We start from the raw sequence: 22,006 nt of genomic DNA, 5'->3' as shown, positions 1-22,006 counted from the left end.
TTCGTCATGTGTAAAATGGAGAAGTAATAGCTCCCAGTTATTGTGAGGACTCAGTCAGACAATCCATGTAAAGCGCTTAGCACAGAAGCGCTCCATGAATGGTAGTTATTATTACATCACATATGAGCACTGATCAAAGGCTAGCGGCAATTACCACCATAGCTGAGAGCTGAGGGCTTAAGGGAAACTGAATTCAGCCAACATTTCGCTAACTAAAAAGTCACTGACAAATTAGACAAAACGTAGGTTTCAAAAGATTCATTTCTCTGACATTATGGAAATATGAACTGGACAACTTTTTGGGGGGTGTGTGGGGACAGTTGAAAATGTTCACTCCTTTAATCAGCTGCATCTATCTTAAACCCAGCCTGAAACCCCTGCTTAGTGTAGTATTTTGATATGTCTGCAGGGGGGTTAATTTTGGCAGAGGCGAACTAATTTTGGTGACTGTAATAAAACTGGGTTAAAATGCCCATATGCTCTGGCAGTAACCAATCCCCCATCAAACATGGTAGGGGTGGCTGGAGGCAATGCGTGTACTTCTGAACAAAATGGCATATTGTCTGCACTCAGGTGGAGGTCAAGTCCGAAATGGTCTTCACAGGAGGTGTATGTCCTTCAAGGAGAAAGGGTCACAGCGCGAAGAATCCATCTGACCTTCTAGGCAGGAGCCATTTCCTTTAAAGAGGGCAGGATACTAAGGGGGCGACCAGGTGGGGTCCGGAGGCTTCTCAAGCTCCTCAAGGCTCCCCGAGCACTGATCCGTCCTACTAAGTGTCCTGCCGCCCGACTGCACGTCTCTAGGCGGCTGCCCGAGGTCCCGCGGCCCGTGGTGCACACGCAGCCCGCGAGGTACTCTGTGCTGGAACGCGCCCCCAGCCTCCCGAAACCGCCCCCGGCCTGCGGGCGGCGAGCCGGCTCCTCCGGGCGCCCCTGCCGCGGACTCTGCGCTCGGCTTGGAGTTCCCCGTGCGGCCGGCGGTGGGCGCGCGCCACGCGGGCCCGAGCCCTGGGCGGGAGTGCGGCCCCGGGTCCCGCGGCCTCAGCGCCCGCGCGCCTCCCCCACTGCCCACCCCCGGCCTCCGGGCCCGCCCCCCGCAGGGGTCGGCGCAGCCTGTGAGCCGGGGACCCCTGAGCCCCCGCCACGGCGGCCCCGGTCCCCGCGGCCTGGCCGCGCGCCGGGTCCCCAACGCGGAGTGGGAAGGAGGAGGAGAGGCTGGAGGAGTTGGAGACAGACACAGCCGCGGCGCGCAGTCACGGCTGGAGACAGACGGCGGCGGCGGGAGGCGGGACACTCCCCCCCTCCGGCGACTGGAGGCGGGACACCTCCCCGGCGGCCGCAGCGCCGCGTCCCCTCTCTCCCCGCGCTGAGGCTGCAGACCGGGCCCGGCGGGATTAGCAGGCGAGTGCGTTGGCCCTGCCCGCTCCGCGCGCCGCCGCGGCCGGCCGGGGATCCCCTGCAAGCCACGGAGCCGCTGCCGCCGCTGCAGCCAGACAGGCTGCGGGTGCCTGGGAAAGTGGAAGCGGGGCGGGGAGCGCGGGGGAGGCCCGGGGGTGAGGTCCTCAGCTCTTAAAGAACCCCGGCGCGCCGCGCTCCCCGCCGGCCCGCCGCGCGCCCCCTGCCGCGCCCCGCACAGCGCCCCTCCCCCTGGCCAGCAGGGCCGGTGGCCGCGGAGCTGCACTGCGGGCAGTCCCCGCCTCCGCTCCGGGGGGTCGGCCCAGGTGAGTGCGGACCCGAGGTGGCCGCAGTGGTCGCGGCTTCTGGCCCAAGTTCACCTCTGCGCTCCGGAGGGAGGGGTGGCGGAGGGGGGCGGGGGACTCGGGAACCGGACGCTTTGGGAACTGGACGTCCGCGAGCCTGCGCCGTCGGCTGGGGCCGGAGGGAGCAGCTGGGCGCCTAGCGCGCGAGGTCTGTGAGGCTTGGTCCGGGTGGGCTTGCCGGTGGGCACGGCGGGGGTCCGGCGCTGGCCCGCGGGCGGGGTTACGCCGGTGGAGGGACTTCGCCGACCCCCACCCCGTTTTCTGTTTCCTGGTGCCCTGGGGCGCAGGGTGTCCCGCGGTTGCAAGACTGAATTCTGCACCGCCCGGAGGCCAGGATGGGCGCGCGGATGGCAGCCCCAACTGTCTCCGCGCCCCTAGGCCTCGGCGAGCCGTGGCGGGCAGGGACTGGAGGTCAGCGGGAAGCGGGAAGATCCTGCAGGACCTGACCGGGGAGTTTGCGGGAAGGAGGGGGCGGGCCAAGCCTCGCAGCCCCTCAGTCCCGCATCCTGCACCGCGCGCTCCCCGGCCCCGGCCCCTCGGGCCCGCTTCACCCGGCGTCCCCCCGGGTCCCCCCGCGCGCGTTGACGTCGGTCGCGGGACCGCCCGGAGCTCCCGGCATTGGCTGGGAAGTCGATTGTCTGGGGCGGCTGCTGTTGCACTTAGGCTGGGTCTCCGAGCCCCGGAGGAAGCAGGCGTGTGTTGAATTTCTGTCTGCCCCTCACCGTGGAATAAACAGGAAGCGACGAGCACCCAGCCGGGCCCGGCACTTGCCTTTGTGAAGGGGTCTGCCCTGCACAGCCTTTAGGAAGCTTCCTCGGGACCCCTGCCCGGTGCGCCGCCCCGGGTGGGCCTGGGGGCGCGCCCTGTGAGTACACCGGTGGAAGACAGTGGGTTCGGTTTAGGTTAAATCGCTATCGTGGCGGAGAGGGCATTTGCTTGTTTTTAAACTTTTTTTTTTTTTTTAATTGGAAAAGGAGAAGGTTTCCCGATGAGGCAGAGGTTTTCAGGACGACAGGGACGCGTGGTGGGTGGGCGGCACTGGGGGAAGGCGCATCCGAGAGCACAGCGTTCATGGGTCACCTACCTGGAGGGACACCTCGTCGCCAGTCAGGGCAGCTAGAAGCTCTTTAAAGCAAGCAGGGCTCCTTAGCTCTGCCCAGGCACGGGAATGATTGCTGTGTGCCCATAGCCGCATGAACTAGCATGATTTTTGTTTTCCCCCAAAATTTTTTAATTAGCTAGAATTAGATAATTTTGATTTGCTTCTTTTCTTTTCCTCTGTGTCTTGGTCTATTCCCTTCTCTTTTTCTCTTTTCTAATTATTTTGGCATCTTCTCATCCCCGGACCAGCGCTGCTTTCTAAATGTTAATTACCATTGCAATACATATTTATTGAGGGCCTACTATGTGTTAGGCATTGTGGGATGTGAGGTAAGAGTAGCTGCACAGAATGTGGGTTCTGAGCGCTAGTGTTAGTAAGTTATTTGCAGTAGAGGTGGATAGAGATGGTGAGCAGCACTGACTCTCAAAAATAGGGTCCTGTGGCTGGTATGGAGGTTGGTGCCTTCTCGAAGGGCTAGTGCTGGGAAGCTTCCCTTTAAAAACGGCCCTTTCTGCCGGTTTGGCTAGCCAAGAATGGCATTCTCCTCTCTGTATCTCCCCTGGAGCTTCAGGACTGAGTATTGAATGACAGAGAAGGTTCTGCAAAGTCTGCACAGGGAGACTGCCATTGCATCAAGTCATGTCTGCATTCTAGTCTTTAACTCGAGTGTGTTGTCATCTGTAACTCTCCCTTTGTACTCTGCACAATTCTTCTGGAATATAGTCTTTGTGTTCAGTCAAGGATCATAGTGTCAAATCTGAGTCATTACATAGACAAATGAGGATGTCTGAATATTACCCATGTATATTTATTGAATTATATTTGGTTTCCCATCAACCCTTGAAATGTTATTTGATGGACCTTTCTAAGCAGTGCTTTTTAAAACGGGGGGCTAACTTCCTTATGATCTTTGAAAGCTTAATTCTTTTTAAGAGCTTCATTTTGCTATTGACATTGAACACAGTGTTAGGAATTAGGGCTGGGAATGTAAATGCCAGTAAGGGATTTGCTGTAATGGAATTGTAGCTACCTTCTTCCCTTGTTTTAAAAGACCTCTCTAATTTCTTAACATTCTGCTGTTACCCTTGGAAGGGCTTGCCATTGTTGGCCATGGTCCTGGTTCGTGTAGGTTTGTATTTACATTGGAGAAGACTCTTCCCGGCAGGTTTTTAGGGCTGTCTCTTGAATCCTCTCATGGGCTTGGTTTGCAAGACCACAATCCTGCAGTGGAACGCAGCCAGTGCCAGCTGCTTATTAAGGGATTTTGTGCCAATTTGTTGGCACATTATTTGAGACTCCTCCACCCCACCCCACCCCACTCCCACTGGAGTATATACATACATAGACAAATATTTATTTTCCCCCAACTGCTGACAGTGTTCTAAGAATAGTTTTCTTGCCTGGCACGCGGAGAGCAAGGGCCCGTCTGCAGAGGTGTTTACAGTTTGGGACTGTGCTGTAGTCTTGGTTGACTTAGCAGGCTGGCAGACCAGCCTCATAGCTCCTGGGACGCTCTCTGTTTTTGCTCTGGGCTGCTGCAGGGGTAACCTCCCTGACTGATAGGGAAGCACAGTCAGAGGAGAGTGACTTTTGCTCCTTGTGCATGGTTTCTGGCAGGCAGTCCAGCAGAGATCCCTGAGCTCCTGACGTCTTTGCATGTAGCCAGCATAAAGTCTCCTTGTGGTGGGTGGGAGGTGACTGCTCTACGTCATCACGTAAAACCAAAGCCACCTCAGGGCCATGGGCAGGAATTCTTGAAATTGTAGACTGCTCTGATCTTTCTGGTAGTCCTTGCCGTGTTTCTTCTCATCTTCCTTTGGAATCTGGGCTTATCCAGTCTCTATGATGTGTCCTTCTTTCTGTGTAAGAGTTAATAGAGAAGGAAAAATGTTATCCCTCAAGAAGTGATAAAACATTGTGAAAGAAGAGCGTACCATATTAACCTGGAAAAATTTTTGGAAATAGTTAACAGACTGTATAGCGGCACATGGATATTAAATACGAATAGTGGCAAAATTGCTGTGTAGTCCAAAATTATTCTTTTCTTTCTTCCTTCCTCTCTGTCTCCTTCCCTCTCTCCCTCTGTTCCTTCCTTTTTTTAGGTCTCAGAAAAAAATCTCCTGGAAGCCATTATTTTCTGATGTCAAAGAGACTTTCTGCCTATATGAACTGTGTTAGTTTAGAATTACATCTTGACCTATATTATGGGTGTACGTGGAAGATGAATCTTAAGTTTCAAAATAGGAATGCAAAGGTTCTGTCTACTATTTGAAAATTTAGGCCACAAGACCTGCCACTTTTTAGGGACTTTTTTTGGGGGCATTGTTTGCTTCATTGTTAGGCACAGAAAGGACTGAAGCTAGTACCTGTACTATTAATTATGCTGAAAATATTGGGTTTGAATTTTCAGTTAATGTCATTTTTTTCCATCACAGGAGGAATTGAAAATGATGTCTGTATTGTCACATATCCATGTGATTTAAGAATGGATTGCTTTTCTTTTGAGCTCTCACTAAAAATGGTACTTTGGCCTTTTAAGCTGTTTTTGTGAAGACTTTTCTTTCCACCAGGCTTGTTTTCCAGATAGGTCTTGGAGATTACAAAGAACATAGATATAATTTCTCCCTTGATTGGCAGCTGCGAGCTTTCCCGGACAAAAATAATGCTGCACTGTGCCAAATGGTTGACTTTTCTAGAATAAAAACTCTAAAGGGTATGCAAAAAGTCCTCTGGTTAATATATTGGCATTCCCAGAACCCACTAACACTCCGGCAGCCTGCCAGACTCCACTTAACGAGGACACAGAATGTCTGGCTCAATCCCCATGAGCAGACGGGGGTGGGGTCTGGATGTCCACACCCTTTATTAATTTTTAATGACTGTACTTTTGTTTTGCAGATTTTCCTCTGTACCCCCTTCTCAACCGTCTCCTACAACGTCACTCCCCCCATCCATTTATTTACTCATTTACTTGGCATCGGAAAAATGTCGAGCGGTTCAGGGTTAAGGATCCTGCTGAGGGATCATTTCTGTTTGCATGGGTTCTTTTGTTGTTGGTTTTTTATTCTTTTTCTTCCTTTTTTTTTTTTGGAAGAGGAAGAGAGAAAAGGAACAGAAAAGATGACAACTATTTTTTTTTAAGGATGCTTTATTGTCTGCTGGAAAAAGAGAAGCATTTACGAAACTTTAAGTTTGTCAGACAGTTTATGTGACAGTGCAAGTTGGTGCTTGCCAAGCTCCAGACAGATTGTTAATGTTACATGACAGGGATAAATAAATTACCGCTGTCTGCAACACGCTTGCACTGCAAACGCACTCTGCAGCCGGCGGCCGGCTGGGTGCCGCTCATGGGCCTGGTGTGCATGCAGCTGCGCAGAGGGCCTCTGCCTGCCGCCTAGAATGCTGTGCCTCGGTTCGGAAATGAAAAGGGTGTGCCTTGCTTTTATTTTTGGCTCTACTGCAGGGCAGTAGAATCCAAGGAGCAACTCTGTGTCCTTTATTTTGCTAGGCTGCTCCGCCTCCTCCCCTGCCCTGGCCCCACCTCTGGTCCACACTCGCGTTCTTCCTCTGAGCGGGGAAATCAGGCACCTAGCTTCTTCCCAGGAGACCTCAACTTTCTTCTTAGCTGCCCAGGGCCTAAAGTATCTCAAAGCCAAGTTTCAAGCTGTTTACAGTTGTGTTCTTTCTGCAGGTGCAGACACTGAGAACAAATTGTCTACGATAGATAAGGCTGTACTGGCCTGGGAGGGCCTGGGTGGCACTCCTTGGGCATAATGTACTTTCATCTGGGCAATTTGGAAGCTCAGCTGGCAGAGTGACAGGTGTAATGAACTTAATGGTCTTGCCCTAGTTGTTTGCGGACACACAGCTCATGTTACAAAGCCACCCCATACCAGGGGCCCCTGCCAAATGATTTGCTCTTCTCTTTGTGGATGGGACTTGGGGACTGGACGACTGAGTGGCGTTAAGGTAGGGAAGGGGGTGGGTGTGAGTGACGTGTGTTTGCCCTCATCTGCTCTGTTCCTAAAAGGACCTAGATAGTCTCCTGAAAGTAGGCCTTGAGAGAAAGAAATTCTTCCCGCTCACACTGGCTAGCCATCCTCCATGCCAGGTGTCGCGAGGACCCTCTGCAGATGTGCTTCGACTTCCTGCCTCTGGGGTTTGCAGAATGGCAGGCTTTCTGCCACACTGTGTGGCTTCCTGGTACACTGCTGGCCTGGCTGCTGGGATTCTTCAGAAGAGGGCTGGGCCGGCAATGCACAGCCAGGCATTGTTCTCGGAGTCCGTGGCCCCCCAGCAACCTGTGCACAGAGCTGCAAGGGAATTTCCAATGGAAAGTCTCTCTGCTTCTGAAGGCAGCCGCTGGAGAGGCTGTAGGAGGCCAGGCTGCTTTCCGAAGGGCTCCCTGACCTCTAACCAGGGCACGTGGGCAGATAATAATAACAGCAGCTCCAAGTGCTTCTGTAGCCTCTCCTGTGTGCCAGGCTCTGTTCTGAGGGCTGCCATACACTGATTCACTAATCTAATCCTCACAGCGGCCCTGTGACATGGGTCCTCCTGCCATCCGCATGTTACAGAGATGTCAAGACATTGCCCAGAGTCACCAACTTGTGGATAAAGGGTGGAGCAGCCTGGGCAGTATGGCTCCAGGTTCTGGGATCTGCCTCTGGAGCTAAATGAGGTGGGGCCTGGGTCAGGGATTCTTCATCTGGGACCACTTACTGGCAGGGTGCCATTCTCTTCTTGTCCCCATACAGGTCCCACTGGGACTGTATCCAGCCAGCAAGTTCAGGGTTTTGTCCTTCTTGCCTCCGTGCTGTAGCCCTCCCTCCCCAACTCCCTCCCCTGTTTTTAATCCTAATCTCTGCTCTTTGCCTGTTTTACCTGTGGCAAGAGCCTCAGTTATGAGCACTGGACCGTGGCAGCTTTGTCTCTGTCCACCTTATCCCTTGAGTTCCTTGAGAGAAAGACAAAGCAACAGTCAGCAGGAGTGCTGGTATTGCCAGATATTTCTTCTGCACTGGTCCTTAAAACCACTTCCATCAGCCTCCCCATGGCACCTCTGGGTGTAGCCTGGTGGAGTGTGACTGCCCGGTTCCTGGGAGCAGCTAACTGCCTGGGTCTGGGGGTGTGTGCTGGGAATGCCCCCACCAGCTGTCTCTTTACTCGGAGGGATCCAGTTCATCCCAGGACAAAGAGCACTATAGTTTCTTTCTTTCTTTTTTTTTTGAGACAGAGTCTCGCTCTGTTGCCCAGGCTGGAGTTCAGTGGCGCAATCTCGGCCCACTGTAAGCTCTGCCTCCAGGGTTCATGTCATTCTCCTGCCTCAGCCTCCCGAGTAGCTGGGATTACAGGCACGTGCCACCACGCCCGGCTAATTTTTTTGTATTTTTAGTAGAGACGGGGTTTCAGCGTGTTAGCCAGGATGGTCTCAATCTCCTGACTTAATGATCCGCCCGTCTTGGCCTCCCAAAGTGCTGAGATTACAGGCATGAGCCACTGCATCTGGCCTACAGTTCCTTTAAAAATGAAAAAAAGTTATCCCATCTTTAAGAGTCTCTTTTTTTTTTTTTCTTAGATAGAGTCTCCCTTTATTACCCAGGCTGGAGTGCGGTGGCGTGATCCATCTCAGCTTACTGCAACCTCCGTCCCAGGTTCAAGCGATTCTTGTGCCTCAACCTCCTAAATTGAGTAGCTGGGATTACAGGCATGCACCACTACACCTAGCTATTTTATGTATTTTTAGTAGAGACGGGGTTTCGTCATGTTGGCCAGGCTGGTTTCTCGCTCCTCACCTCAAGTGATCCGCCCGCCTCAGCCTCCCAAAGTGCTGGGATTACAGGTGTGAGCCACTGCGCCAGGCCAAGAGTCTCTGTTTTGCTCCATGAGGTATAGGTAAATGAATCATGCGTATTGACGTGTACGTCCTATGAAATGTTGTCCACCTTGGACAAGCTAAATCTTCGAGATTGTGGGACCTAAAGGGAGTACCCAAGAGATGCACATATCATGGGCCTAGCAGGACAGTCAGCTCTTTGCAAACTGGTCCACGGTATCAGGCAGGAAAGCGTGTCCCTCACAGCTCTTGAGCCACCCCCAGCAGCTGGGATGGATGCTGACCCCTATGTAGATACTACCCGGTGTCCCACATGTTGCAGGGCATTTCTGAGCCTTTGTGGCATGGCGCTAGCCCGGCATGGGGCTGATTAAGTTACGGTTGAGGAGGTGAAGACCTCTAGAGAGACTGTCCTGGTCTGGGCCCTGTCCACTCTGTCAACAGCTCTCAGTAGCCACGCATTGTCATGACCCAAGGGGCAAGGCCTGTCTTGGGGTAGCTGCTCCTAGCAGCATCTGTGGGACAAATAACGTTTTCTTTTCCTGATACATGTGTACTGAAGAGAATTAGGAAATAGGGAAAGAAGGAAGAAAATAAAAATCACTGAAATTATCTATGATCTCACTGCTAGAGATGATTAGTAGGTTAGTAGATTCCAGGTTTATTAATTAATTATAAAGTCATTTATGTACTTTTTAAGAAGCTTAGCATTCTTTCATGAATATTTTTCATGTGATTTAAATATTCTCCAAAAATCCCACTTCTAGATTGTATAATATTCTATTCTATGGTTATATTGTTATTTTTTTAAAACCAGTTTTAGGACATTGAGGCTGTTACCGGTTTTCTCTGTTATAAATATGATTGCATTGAACATCTTTAAACATTTTTTTTTAAGAAATGTATTACATAACTTGATAATTTAAAAAAATGGAGATAGGGTCTTGCTCTGTTGTCCAGGCTGGAGTGCAGTGGTGTGATCTTGGCTCATTGCAACCGCCATTTCCCAGGCTTGTGGCATCCTCTCCCCTCAGCCTCCTAAGTATCTGGGACTACAGATGCTGCCATGCCTTGCTTTTTTTTTTTTTTTTTTTGTAGAGACCGAGTTTCGCCATGTTGCCCAGGCTGGTCTCAAATTCCCGGGCTGAAGCAGTCTTCCCGCCTTGGCCTCCCAGGGTGCTAGGATTACAGGCGTGAGCCCCTGTGCTTGGCCTGAACATTTTTAAAAATATTATTTGGGTAGATTCTTAAAAGGGAAATTGGGGGCTATAAGACTTTTAAGGGTCCTCCAAAAATATTGCCAGATGGGGCTTTCAGAATGGGAGACGCAACTTACATTCCCACAGAGAAGAGGGTGACTGCACCCTTGTCAATGCCGAATATTGTTTAAAAAACCTTTGCAAATTTGGCAGTAAATGATATGGGCACATGACGTTTAAATTTTCTTTCCTATCTTTTTATTTTGAAAATCTGACTTTGTGTCATCTGGATCATCAATGAAAAGAGTTTTGCTGTTTGCTAGAATTTTGTTAAGGCCAAACATCATAATGTCAGTGGATGATCTCAGTAGGTGGGGTAAGACCTTTGTGCTTTTTAAAATTTGAATAAAATAAAATAAAATAAAATAGAATTAAATTCTACTCAGGTAGGTTCAGGGCAATAAACATTCTAATAACATGTCTTTTAAACAAATTATAGGATATGATGGGCATAGACTGCTCTTGGTCTTCCCCCAGGCTCCTCATCCTCCCTCTTTAGGGGTAGCCTTGAACTTGCAATGGAGAATGAGGGCCAGGAGGGGGTGGAGTCAGCACCTGGCTGTCTGGATAGCCCCACCATACCTTGTTCAGTCGCTTCTCTTCATTTCAAATAATCCCTATTGGACCTCACACTCTTTTCTAGTCTTGCCCCTAAGGATGCAGACAGAAAATTCATGATGGGCAGACAGAAAATTCATGATCCTCCATACTCCATTCTTGTGTCGTCTGTGGAGGACCTACACATCCTCTGCAAATGTGCTAAAGTTTTCTGCTTTCCTCCAAGGCATCAGCCCTTCCAGAGTTGCAACAACTATGAACAGTGCCTGACCTCTTAAGCTGTTGCTCCTAAAGCTTGAGAGAGATGAAAAAATCACTTTACTAGGTGGTGATGAACTAATTAAAGACAGTCTTTCACTGAGGGGTTGGAAGCAGCTGGAATGGAGGACGCTTACCGTGCTGGAGGGAGCAAGATGGCACCACTTTCTCTAGGGCTGGTCATGATCAGTGTGGTTTTGTTCACAGGCACCTGAGCGCATCGGGTGGGGAGACCCTCATGTACTGTGCAAGGTGCTCACCTGCTCTTTGGTGTGTGCTGGGGGTGCACCTCCACCTGGCATTGCCTGGTGGACAGTGAGTGGGTCCCACAGGACCTGGTGGGCCCATGTATTAGTCCGTTCTCATGCTGCTATGAAGAAATACCCGAGACTGGGTAATTTATAAAGGAAAGAGGTTTAATTGACTCACAGTTCCACGTGGCTGAGGAGGCCTTGGGACACTTACAGTCATGGCGGAAGTGGAAGCAAACATGTCCTACTTCACTTGGCAGCAAGAGAGGGAAGTGCAGAGTGAAGGAAGGAAAAGCCCCTTATAAAACCATCAGATCTCGTGAGAACTCACTATCATGAGAACAGCACGGGGGAACCACTCTCATGATCTATTCCCTTCCCATGAGGTCCCTCCCCCAACACATGGGGATTACAATTGGGATTACAATTCAAGGTGAGATTTGAGTGGGGACACAGAGCCTGAACGTATCAGCACAGTTCTGTGTTTTGTACCAAAGCTTTCAAGGAGGTGCCTAGGTGCGTGAGCCCGGGTACTGCAGGTGCAGACATCAGAAGCTCAGCTGGGATGCCGTGCCCCATCTCCCTGGGTTGAGACTGCAGACTGGGTCCTTCTCAGCTCTGCCTGGCCTGCCATCAGCACCACACTCTGTCCCAGGTGCACACCTGCCCTCACCTGTGGCAGTGCCGAGGGCTTGGAGATGGATTCCAAAAGGCTGGAGATGGGATGAGGCCTGCGGAGTGGAGATGGAGTGTGCTGAAGGCTGCTAATGGGGTGGCAGTCCTCCAGTGGTCTGGCCGGTGGGGTCCCTCAGTGTCTTTTGGGGAGCACGCCTCTGCCACAGTCCTTGGCGGTTCTCCATTTTCCTCAGTGAGGTGGTGGCTCTGATGTCACTGTGAGGGTGCTTGCCATTGACCCAGAGGGCTTTGGGTGCCTGACAAATCCACCTTGTGTTTGTTACTGGCTGAGGTGTGCAGAGCTGACCGATTTCTGTCTGATTTGACCTTGCTGTTTGGCTTGCTCCTGCAACACAGTCCCTGCTTTCCTAGTGGGGACAGGGGCCTTCTGGACACAATGTGTGCAGGACTCGAGGAAATGTCGGCAGTTGGTTGGCTTGGTTGAACATTTGTTTTTCTGCTACTTTGGCTATGAAGATAAATCTTGAACCCTAGGCCAGGCACAAGGCTGGAGTTTGAGACCAGCCTGGGCAGCATAGTAAGACCCCATCTCTACAAAAAAATGTTAAAAAATTGTGCCCCTAAAACACTTAGCCTTCCTCCTATTGGGTTTGAATATGACATTCAAAATTGTTTACTTCTAAACTAGACGTCCTGGGATTTTGCATTCATCTGAAGAGTAATGTAAAAATAATAAATTTTGTGTATGTACAGTTACGACTAGCTATATGTAGTAAATTTAGTCCAGAAAAATCATGACATTTGTTTTCTGATAAAGTTGAACTTGTAATGAAGCGGAGCAATTGTTATCTGATGGACTCTTGGTGCATTACCCTCTAATGTGAATCCTCATCCTTTGGTTGCTGTAACATTGTTTGTATGTTGGAGTTTTATAGCCGGGGCACATTTATGTTTCTGAGGGAATGGCTTCTGTTCTGCCATCTGCATGGAGGAAGCTGTCCCCACTGGACCCACCGAGGAGGCAGCGTCCAGGCTGCAGCGCCAGCCTGTGTGCCAGCTGCCACGGGGTGACTGCATCATCCGCGGTGTCCTTAGGACGATTCGGGTAAAGGCCTCCTAAGGGCTTGCCATGGGCAGTTGCTCAGTTATCCTTCTAGCTGTCCCTCCTGGGCCCCTGTGCTGCCGGGCCCCTTGAAGGCTGTGCAACCTAGGGAAGGTCACTGACTCTCTAGGTCTCAGTTCACCTTCTCTGAAATAGCTGTTTGCCCACCTTGTGGGTTTTTGAGAGGATTAGATAAGATCATATGTATGCAGATCAGGTGGGACAGGCCAGCTACCACAGCGAGTGCTCAGTAAAAGGCAGCTCGTGAGCCAAGTGTGTACTCGTGAGACATCTGCCCTGCACTGGCACAGTCAGAGACCCAGTTCCCGCCTTTTGGAGACATAGAGACCAAAGAGAAGATAGAATATGTGTGGTGGAAGCAATTAGCAAGTGAGAGTGGTTTTACAATCACGTTTTGAACTAAGCAGTTTTTCAAGAAAGGCTTTAGATGTGGAGGAGAGTGAGGCCCCCAGGCCCAGAGGTGGTGGCTCTGACGCCTCCTTCGCTCCCTCCCTTCCCTCTCCTTCTACTCTTTCCTCCTGTGTGCATTTTTATGGAGCACTCAGGACGTCCACGCACTAGGCATAGATAAAGACATGGCTTTGTCCCCAAACTGGTGGAAGACAGGTGTGCCCACGGTTGCCACACAGGGCTAACAACCGTACCAGGGAGACAGAGGAAGATGTGAGTAGACCTGCTGTCTCCTGGCTTCCTGAGGCCTCAATGTACTTTGGTCAATCAAGGGAGACTTCATGGAGGAGGCCAAATGCTGTTGTCTGAATGTTTGTGTGTCCCAGAAACTCCTCAATTGAAACATAGCTCCACTGTGATAGTATTGATAGTATTGAGCGATGGGGCTTCTAGGAGGGGATTAGGTCAGGAGGCTCCTCCCTCGTGTGTGGGATTAGTGCCTTTGTAACAGAGGCCGGAGGAGCTTGTTCACCCCTTCCACCACTCGAGGACTCACAGAAGGTGCCATCTTTGAAGAATGGGCCCTCACCACACACCAGATCTGCCGGCACCTTGATCTTGGACGTCCCATCCACCAGAACTAGGAGCAACACATTTTTGCTGTTTCTAAATGACCCCATGGAAGGTATTTCGTTATAGCAGCACGGCTGGACTGAGACATAGACCTCGGGCTGAGACTTAGCAAAAGAACAGATTTTTTTTTTTAAGGTGAACAAACGGGGAAAGAGTATTCTAGTGGGTTGCAGCGAGAAAATATTAGAACGCATATACTTATTTTTACTTCATTATTTCAAACTTTGTATATTATGTGTACAATGTACTATTACCATAGTATATGTATATAATTTATAATTTATAAATAAATATATATGACCTGTGTGCTTAGACATTTTTGCTTGTAGGAGTATATGCTTCAGAAAATTGGGGGCCCACAGGCGGGCAGTGGGAACATGTGTTAAGACAGGGGGAGGGCAGGGCAGGCATGCATGGCTGCAGGTGGGGGAAGAGGTGGGAGGGTGTCTGCGAGTGTCATGGGTAGATGCTACTGCTTACAGTGCCTGAAATTTCAAACTCAAACTCTAAATTACTTTTGTAGCTTTCAGTTGCTGTGAACTCAAAATCCACAGATCATATCTTGCTCCTTTGCCGCCCTGACTCTCCTAGGCTCCTCTTTCTGGTCCATGCTATCTGAACCCTCCAGGGCGAATCCTGACACAGGTCGGGGAGGGATTGAATACACCAGCTTGGTGATCAGAAATGTTGATAGGACTGCTTTATTTGTGTGGAGAAATCTTGCTTAGGAGGGTGAGATTATTTATTCATGCTCGGAGCAGGGGCACCCTTTTAGGGCCCACATGCATTTATAAGAATGGAGACTTGTAATCTGGTGAAGCTCATTCTGGATGTCCAGGGTGCTGCGGGGCTGCAGGGATGAGTGAAGATTCTTTCCCTGCCTGCATGGAATGCGCGCTACGGGCAGCATCGTCTTCGAGTTCAGAGGCGTATAGATGTCTATGGGTGAGGCAAAAGGCAGGTGGTATGGGAGGAAGCGGGAGGGAGAAGGGCAAGAGGGGTCTGGACAGGTTTTGCTTGAGAAGAAATGGCAGTGGACACATGGCTCGTGTGAAAGGTGGGTGCACGCAGACAGGCCAGAGGCTTGTGGGAGCGGGAGTGAACCTGGGCGCGGGGCGCTGCTCTTGGTGAGCATGTCGGGTGGCCCTTGCCCTTTGGGTCACCATTCCTCCTGATCGCGGCCCTGCCCGAGATCGTGTGAGTCTGGTTCTGGTGTGGAGCGTTTCTCCCCATCTTTGTCGCAAACCAAATCAACCAGCCACGAATGGTAAAGAAAAACAAGCCCGTTAGAACACCTACCTTGATTTCATATCGAATTGTTTGCAGTGGGGAGCTCTGTCTCGACCACAGTGCTTTAATAGTTGATATTTGTTTACATTTCACAAAACGCTTACATTTCATACTGCATTCAGTTCACGACAGGAAGCCAGGTTTATCACTTTCGCGTGGGAATAATAATGCCTTCTATTTGCAAAACGTGTAACTATTTAAAGCTTTTCACAGACAACATCTAATTTCATGTTCCTTGGCTTTAAGGAACAAATAATTAATGAAATGTACATAGAAGTATAATTAATGGATTTGTTTCTTCTTCTCTAATGTGGCTATTAGCTGAATGAGGAATTCAGGCCAGAGTTTATGTTATTTTAATGTGTGAAACCTAATTGGAATGTGATGCCCAATGGTTGTCCAAGCCACATGGCAGGCTGTTTTCTGAAGGTCATTGGTCCCAGGGATGGCAGCTTGGTGGCTGGGCAGGCACCCACCTAGTCGATGTCATTTTGGGAGGTCAAGGGTATAGCACTAAAAACTGAATTCGAAGATACACATAGTTACATCAAGGGGACTGAGGGGGCACCCCGTGAAGCTCTCTCCTGGTGGGCCATGCAGGATGGAGTGTGGCGCGAGTACGGTGCAGGCTGGGGCCACCGCAGGGGCCTGCTCTCATCTCCTCCCTGTTAGAGGAGCATCTTCTGGGCGCTCTTGTGGGACTTAGGAGTATGTCCTAGGTCCTGAGCAGTGCAGAGACTCGGCCTGGTGCCAGCGGTGGGGTGGCTCCGCCAGTGTGGCCCCTCTCCTGTCTGTCCCACTCGCCTCCCGCCTCTGTCTGTGGCCTGTGCCCCTTTTTGCCTGGCATGGTTTGAGCTTCTGTCCTGGTACAGTTTGTTCGGCTGTGGATGCAAGTTGACTTCAGTTCTGTTTCTCCCCTTTCAACAAAATCACCTTCCTTCCCCGCGTGGCCTTGTCTGGGGGCTGCTGCTGCCCCGTGCTGTGCTCCACAAGCCTCCGTGTAAATCGCCTTCCTTCCCCGCGTGGCCTTGTCCGGTGGCTGCTGCTGCCCCGTGCTGTGCTCCACAAGCCTCTGTGTCACCTCGTGTTGCCGCATCCCTTCCCCAGCTCAGCTATTCACTGTTGTCTGCAGCTCTGACTCTTCCGCTGTGGCTGCCAAGTCCCCTGATCCCCTGCTTGCGTTCCAAGTGGAAGCCGTGTGCGCCGTTCACACTGGCTTCGCAGCTTCCTGCTCTCTCCTCCGCAGCCCAGGAAGCGCCACCTCCAGCCATGCTCCCTGGAAGCTGCGTGTGGGAGAGGCGCGTGCCAGCTGTGATGCTCGTCCGAACTCAGCTCCGGACCCGAAGCTGGCAGCAGGGAGAGAAGGCTGCCACGTCTGCTGGCTCTCCCTGGTGTGGTCCTCCTGGTTCCCTGAAGGGAACAGGAGCCAGCGTCCTCATGACCAAGGCTTCAGCTCATTGTTAAAATGATTAGGTGGCAGGTGAGGCGCTTTCTGATCTCCCCTGGTCATGAGTTGTGTGATCAATGAGGACTCTAGACGATGGCAGAGGATCTGCTTGTCGCCACACACAGTGTGTTAGGGATGGAGCTTGCCACCAATGGCTCCACCTCTTCGCAGGCACCTGTCTTGAAGGACGTGAGCGGGCGAAGTGCTCTTGGGTCTGCTTAGACACGGGTCACTGGCTGCTAAGAAGGCAAATGCCATGCCGTTCAGATATATTCTCTGCTACTGGATGATGTCGTGCTGCTGTGATGTAGCAAATGCATTGGCTTGTTGACTGTTAAGAGGTGGCAAGACATCAAGGGACCCTCCGGCTTGCTCTTGGGTTGGCAGGGTTGGCAGAGGGGCCCACTGCTCAGAGCCCAGTAAGAGGCGGGACAGCTGTGTTTGGAAGTGGGCCGAGGAAGCCGGCACCCTCTTATTGGAAATATTCTCCATCCTGTGACCTGTTTGTCACTGTCTCTGGTGCTCCTGTGACCTGTTTGTCACTGTCTCTGGTGCTGTTTTATGGAAACCTTCTCTAAGCAAAGATGTCTTTGAGTATTTGTTCCCCTTCCCTCCCTGGGTGATGCAGCCTGCTGGTAAGGTGTGGCCAGCTTCAGAGCCCGGAGGAACGGGGTCTCTCCCTTAGCTGTCAGTGGAGAGAGGTTTCTGAGCCTAGAACCTTATACGCACAGCTGGAGAGCTTAGAGGCAGAGTTTTGTCGCAACTGTTGAGACTGATTATGTGTTTCCATAGAGGACCTCGGCCCAGAACTCCAAACCCTAGGCTCCTACACCTACCTGCCTACCGGGCATCTCTACTCATAGGCACCTCCAAGCCAGCATGTCTAAAACTGAACTCTTACTCCCCCAGCTGCTCCTCCCTGCCCCCCAGCCCCCCAGCCCTGTCACTCCCTCACTGTCCTATTCCAGTCACCAGCATCCTTGTCTGCCCGTGGTTCAGGCCACACATCTCAGACACTTCTTTCGTCACCTTTTCCCATGGCCCAGTGCATGTTTGAAACCTATTTGTTCTGCCTCCAGCGTTCGTCCCAATATGATCACTTTTCACTGTCACCACCAGCAGTGCTCGTGTGTTCTCTCTCCCTGCGTTTCTGCAGGGCCTCTGACCGGGTGCTGTCCTCCCCACCCGCGATGGTCTGGTCTGGATGCAGCAGCCAGTGACCCTTGTGATCCCTGATGGCATGCCCTGTGCCCCTCGGGCCTCCCTCCTGCTGAGGCTCCTCACCCACGTACCCCCTCACCCCACAGGCCTCTGTGGTTGCCCTACCCAAAATTCTCCCTGGGTGCGCACATTAGTCGCCTGGCTTTGCCCTAGGAGGCCTTCCCTGGCCCATGTGTCTCCTGCACGGGGCCTGGTCATTGTGAGCTCCAGGAGGGCAGACAATCGTCTTCTTGTCCCTGTCCTGGCCCAGCATCGGGCCGCCAGGACTGTTTGTTGAATAAACAGATGGACTGTGAGCAGGCACCTGTGAGCAGGCCAGGGGAGGATGGTGGGCAGGTCCACAGACTCGTAGGCCTGGATGGGGCTCTGGACTCCTCCCTTCTGCCAGCTTCTGGGTGGGCGCCAGGTGTGGGTGTGAGGCCATCTCACCTGAGCCTCCGTGGGTTGGGACAGGCCTCAGTGCAAACAGAAAGTCCTGCAGAAAGGCTGAAGTATGAGCAGCAGTGAGAGAGATGAGCCGGGGAGGCTGAGCATCTTCCGTGAGCCCCGCCCCACCGCAAGGACTGCTGCTCACCTACATTACATTCTTATTTTACTGTTTTCCTCTAAGTAAACTACCTACCAGAAACCAGGAGAAGCAATTGTTTTTCAGACCAACTTTTGCCCTTCCCTTCTCTCCTCCCAAATTTAACTTGCTGGCTAAATACATTTTGGATAAATTAGTTATTTATTTGCTTAGAAACCAATTTATCAAGCTGTAAAAAAATCACCAGATGAGGTCGGCACGGTGGCTTATGCCTGTAATCCTAGCACTTTGGGAGGCCAAGGTGAGTGGATCACCTGAGGTTGGGAGTTCGAGACCAGCCTGATCAACATGGAGAAACCCTGTCTCTACTAAAAATACAAAAAATTAGCCAGGCGTGGTGGCGTGTGCCTGTAATCCCAGCTACTTGGGAGGCTGAGGCAGGAGAATTGTTTAAACCCGGGAGGTAGAGGTTGCAGTGAGCTGAGATTGCGCCATTGCACTCCAGCCTGGGCAACAAGAGCAAAACTCCATCTCAAAAAAAAAAAAAAATCATCAGATTATTAAAGTTTATTAAATTCATCATATGTAGATGCTTTCTCTTTAGACAAGATGTCTCTATCATAACCTTGATTCTCCTAAGCTGTTTTCCTCTGTTCTTGGGATCAGGAAAAGTTCAAAGTAGAGAAAATTATGGTCTGTGAATCTTTTTTCCATCTTTTCAAAGAAGACTAAATGTTCAACAGCTACCTGGAAGTCTGACTCACCCTCCAGGCATCTGACTGTGCTTTTATTCTGGTATTAGTTTTGTTGCCTTGGATTTAAAATCCACGAGGATTGTGAAAACCAAGTGCGGAAGAAGGAGAAAAAACTGAAAAACCCCCGCATTCTAAATAGTGGTGAGGACTCCTAGCAATTCATTCCTACTGATGGCTTTTAGCCTATGTAATAGACCACTAGCCATGTTGCATATGCGATCGGCTTTGGTTGGACGAGTCGACTTTATTTCCCTCCCAGTCTGAGGACACATCTGCAGTCCTGCCCCTGGGGGAAGTGCACATCCAGCCCTGGGGTGGGTTGCTTTTCTTGCAGGCTGGGTGCTGATCCTTGCCTCCGTTAGGAATCTGTTTGAACCTCCACCCAGAGAACAGACTGGAAGGAAATACACCAGGACATTAAAAATAGAGGTCTTGGCATATAGTGCTAAGGATGGTTTAAAAAATTCTGTCTTTTCATCTTTTCCATATTTTCTACAATGATCATGTGTTCCTGTTTTTATAATGAGAAAATTCCCAGTTAACTAGATTTGCTAAGGGTGTGGAATAAAAAGTCACTTTCTGAAAAATTGTGGAAAACAATTTGATGTGTGTCTTTTTAAGCATTTTGGAAGCGCGGTGGAGTTGCTATGGGGATAGCAAGGTTTACTCTCTACAGAGAGTGGTTCCATCTGGCACCCGTCGCTCCCGAGCTGGGCTGGGCAGTTCTGTGCAGAGCAGTTTCTCGTTAGATGTGGAAACAGTTGCACAGAGAAGCACTGTTCCATCTTTTCCCCCTGGAACCATCATTTTGCTTTGATCTAACAATAGAAAAACTTTTTTTTTTTTGAGACAGAGTTTTGCTCTTGTTGCCCAGGCTGGAGTGCAGTAGTGCGATCTCGGCACACTGCAACCTCTGCCTCCCGGGTTCAAGCGATTCTCCTGCCTCAGCCTCCTGAGTAGCTGGGATTACAGGCATGCACCACCACCCCCGGCTAAGTTTCTATTTTTAGCAGAGATAAGGTTTCTCCATGTTGGTCAGGCTAGTCTCAAACTCAGGTGATCCGCCCTCAGGTGATCCGCCCTCCTTGGCCTCCCAAAGTGCTTGGATTACAGGCGTGAGCCACCACGTCTGGCCTAGAAAAATATTTTAAACTCCTTTCTGTACCCTCTGCTTCCTCTGGGTGCTGGCATTGCCTGTGTGGGGCTCGGTCCGTGTTTCTCCGTCTGGAGGGTTTCTGAGCTGCTGTTGGAGTGGGGGTGTCTCCTGCACCTGGTGTTCCATGTCGGACTTTCAGATCACAGTTGGAATTAATTTTCTTTTGCAGACGTGTTGACATCTTCCTCTGAGGTTACGTTTTAATTCCCCTTTGCTTTGTCCCTGGAACTGTGGACTCCCTTCCTCCATAGTCTTGCTTGGAACCAGCGTGGTTCCATCTCAGTTTAGAGATGAGGATTGTAACATTCCATAAGGGACTGTGCTTGGGGGCATAATGTGTGCAGGTAGAGTTCTGTTTTATATTTAATGGAGAATGAAACACAGTGACTTAAGAAGCAGCAGGCGTCTCTGTCTTTGTGATCTTGGGTTATCCCTGGAGGCTCCACTCATAGGACACCTGCTAGGCATGCTGGCTTGGGCTCTGGAGGCCAGCTTGCTCTTGTTCTGGGCTGTGGCCTTTGGCCAGTCCAAGTCCTGCTCCCTCATCTTGAAAATGGGATCATGACATCTGCCTGCTTGCAGGGTTACTCTGACTGTCAGATGAGATGGCGCAGGTGCCTGCTGGGAAATGCAGGGGACTAAGTGCATCACCCCACGTCCTGGGCACTGGCAGACTCACTGGTGTCCTGGCTGCTTCCTCCTGTGATCTGATAGGATGTGGCTCTCTGAGGCCACCGTAGATGGTCTCTTAGTTCCCAGAGCTTCTAGTTCATATACTTAGTACCAAGGAAGGTTCTGTGGTTCATGGGCTTGTGGACAGTGACTGCCGGGTGGCTGATTGGTTCTTGCATTGCAGACAGAGGTGATAATTTCACTCCTGGTCCCACGGCCAAGTGGAACTGGGGTGATCTGTTCAGTGGAAAAAGCAGTTAGTTCGAAGACATTCAGGGAACGTGGATTCTTGTTCCTAGCTCGGTCTCCAAGTAGCATTGACCCCCAAGCAACCAAAGATCCATTCCCTCAGTGCATACAATTGTGTGACAGCCCTGCACCAGTCACTATGATCACTCAAGACCTCTGGCCTCAGTTTCCCCATGGAGAACCCCCTTCATGGAGGCATTGCTGTCCAGCAGTTTGCATGTGTTCTTTCATTTGACCCATGTAATTCATTTATGAGGTTGGGAAGTGTAGTGATCAGTCCCATTTTACAGATGAGGAAACTGAGGTCTAGGGAATTTAGCACCTTGTCTGAGGTCACATGCTGTTAAGATCTTGTCTCTAAAATGTGAGGCTGGGGGAGAGTCTGATGGCCTCCTGGACGCCCACCCCGGTTCTTAAGGTCAATGTGTCTGCCTCCTTGCGAAGTCACGGTGCTTGGGCTGATGGTGAAGGAAATGGACAGTGGAGTGAGGCTGTTCCTAGCCATCCTTACCCGCAAGCTTGCTCTGAAAATCCACCTAAAACCCCAGGAACTATTGGGAACTGTAAACTAACAGCAGGTGCCAGAATATCTGCCTTTCCCAAGTCTGGAGGGCATGAGATCACAGAGCCATCTAAGCATGAACCCAGGATTTCTCTTCCTTATTTTCCAGTATTGGAACTGGAGACAGATTGCTCGATGACTGGATGTGGTTTATTGTAAAACGAGAAGAAGCCCCCTCTTAAAAACATTCTGCTGTTGGGCGGGTCCCCTTCATGCATTGCCTCTTGTTGATAGATTTTTTGCTCAACTGGAAGGATATTAGAGGTGCCTGTGCCACGCAATATTTTATGATTGATCAGTGTCTTGAAGCACTGTTGGATGC

The 22,006-nt window shown here is 50.8% G+C and overlaps 1 protein-coding gene across 13 annotated transcripts in view; it reads left to right on the top strand.

Moving 5' to 3' along the window:
* The first annotated feature begins 1,082 nt into the window (after nt 1-1,082).
* Nucleotides 1,083-22,006, top strand: part of LDLRAD4 (low density lipoprotein receptor class A domain containing 4) — a 434,322-nt gene continuing 413,398 nt past the window's right edge. For 3 of the 13 annotated variants that reach the window (XM_019014006.4, XM_019014004.4, XM_055368371.2), the window contains exon 1: nt 1,087-1,721. The gene's annotated coding sequence lies outside the window, so the exon portion shown is untranslated. Of the gene's footprint in view, nt 1,722-1,833; nt 1,909-1,949; nt 2,626-22,006 lie in introns of those variants that run through there. The other 10 variants (XM_055368373.2, XM_019014002.4, XM_055368374.2 and 7 more) reach the window with 6 other exon arrangements.

This window comes from Gorilla gorilla, chromosome 17, assembly GCF_029281585.2.
Source record: "Gorilla gorilla gorilla isolate KB3781 chromosome 17, NHGRI_mGorGor1-v2.1_pri, whole genome shotgun sequence".
In the NCBI taxonomy this organism is placed as follows: Eukaryota; Metazoa; Chordata; class Mammalia; order Primates; family Hominidae; genus Gorilla; species Gorilla gorilla.
This window is presented reverse-complemented; position numbering and strand designations above follow the sequence as displayed.